Here is a 2314-nt window from a genome sequence, read left to right as displayed (position 1 = left end):
TACCCTGGGGGTCTTTAAGAAGAGGCTGGATGCCTACCTGGCTGGACTCATTTGAGTCCCGTTTCTCTTTTTGGGGTTTTTTGTTGTTCTCCCGCCCTGGCGGGGGGTCGGGCTAGAAGATCTACTAGGTCCCTTCCAACCCTTAATCTATGAATCTATGAACATCCCTGGAATAATGGCTCTGCACCTATTTTAGTCCAATTGGGTGGCAGGCTGAGAGTCACTGATAGAGGATAGGTGCTAACACCAAGAGTTTCCATTAGCTGCTGGATGGAGTTCAGGCATGAAAAATAAATGAGCCATCAGTCACCTATGGGCCAATTCCCCTTTCCCAAGATCACAGCTGTTGTTTGGCCAAAGTTGCCAGGACTGGGTGGCATTGAATAGTATTTGCTGGGATAGGTGGACTGCTAGCCACGAAATGAGAGAAGGTGGGCACTAGGCAGCAACAAAGTAGAGGGGTGAGAGCCTGCCCCCTGCTTTCCCATCTCTACTTCATTAGTGCCCTTTGAGAATCCCCTTTTATCCCAATGATGGCTGCAGGCAACTGGGCAGAGGTCCCCTTCTTTGCTCTGAGTTGCAGGGATTGCTTCCCCTCAATTCTGATGCAGTTACAAGAGGTAGTAAGGATTGAGCATGCAAGTTTAGCTCTCAAAACGTTGTTCATATTTGTGTGACCCTATACCCCTTCTCACTGATACTTGAGAGTGGCCAGGAGATGCCCCTGAACACTTCGAAGTCCATTTCATCCAGTCACCATCAGTATTACCCTGCCATTTTCACTAGGGCTGTTCCCTGCAGGTCCACAGGGCATAGGTTGTGTCTCCCTCCCAGGAAGTCTCAGGGAAAACCTCATGGTGAGAGTGCAGCATGTGGCTAGGGAGCTGTAGACTCAGTGGAGGTTTTCAAGAAGAGGCTGGAAAAGCAACTGTCTGGGGGCAGTACAAGAACTGAATCCTGCATCTGTGCAGGGGGTTGGACTGGCTGAGCCTCAAGGTCCCTTCCAATCCTATGATTCACATGGGGGTGCGCCCATCTCATCAGCACATCCTAAGCTTCACAACATGTTCTGCCCAAGTAACCTATTGCACACAGACTCCAACTCCCAACCAGATGTGGCATTTAAAGCCCTTTGCTCGAGTTTTCCCTATTATTTAATTGAACTGATGCCTAAAATAACTTGTAAAATTACTCCAGCTAATGGCTGTTTTGTTTACCAAAGGCCTGTATTTTCCTCGGTCTTTGTTTCTAGAGATCATTAACTTGTTGCAGGTCTTTGAGGAGGAGGAGGAGAACTGCTTGGGGTGGTACAAGGGGTTGGAACTGGGAGTAGTGGGATGAATTGAGAACAAGAAAATTCAGCCTGAATGTCAACTAGATCCTGTTACTAGGACTTTCAGCCTGAGCACAGAGGAATTATCTCCACAGGGGGAGGAATAAGACCCCTTTCATCTGTTCAGGTAGAACTGGACTGGAAAATAGGGAACAACCCTGCTACAACTGAGTGCAGCCAAGCTCCTTCTAACTCTCTTTTGCATTAAAGAAACTGGCAACCTTTGACATGCCTAAGCTGGAGTTATCACTTGATCTGGTCTAGGTGCAAGGGCGAGTCAGCAGACTCTCCCTGCCCCTTCACCCAGAGCCTTAGCCTGCTCCCAGAATGAGATCACAGAACAATAGAAAATGAGGGTTGGAAGGGATCTCAGGAGGTCACATCTAGTCCAACCCCCTGCTAAAAGCAGGCCCAGCCACAACTAGATCATCCCAGCCAAGGCTTTGTCTAGCTGGGTTTTGAAAACCTCCAAGGATGGAGATTCCACCACCTCTCTGAGTAATCTCTGTTCCAGTGCTTTACTACCCTCCTAGTGAGAAAAGTCTTTCTAATATTCAACCTAAACTTTCCTTGCTGCAACCTGAGACCATTGCTCCTTGTTCTGTCTTCTGCCACCACTGAGAACAGTCCAGCTCCATCCTCTTTGGAACCACCCAACTGAAGGCTGCTATAAGGTCCCCTCTCAGTCTCCTCTTCTCTCTAGACTAAATAAGCCCAGTTCCCTCCGTCTTTCCTCATAAGTCATGTGCCCCAGCCCCCAAAGCATTTGTGTTGCCCTCTACTGGACTCTCTCTAATTTGTCCACATCCTTTCTGTGCCCAAAATTGGACACAGTACTCCAGATGTGACCTCACCAGTGCTGAACAGAGAGGAATAATCACTTCCCTTGGTCTGCTGAAAACAGTCCTGCCAATGCAGCCCAGTATGTTGTTAGCCTTCTTGGCAACAAGGGCACACTGCTGGCTCATATTCAGTTTACTG

This window comes from Gavialis gangeticus, unplaced genomic scaffold, assembly GCF_001723915.1.
Source record: "Gavialis gangeticus isolate Ggan-Ray unplaced genomic scaffold, GavGan_comp1, whole genome shotgun sequence".
NCBI classification, from domain to species: domain Eukaryota; kingdom Metazoa; phylum Chordata; order Crocodylia; family Gavialidae; genus Gavialis; species Gavialis gangeticus.
This window is presented reverse-complemented; position numbering follows the sequence as displayed.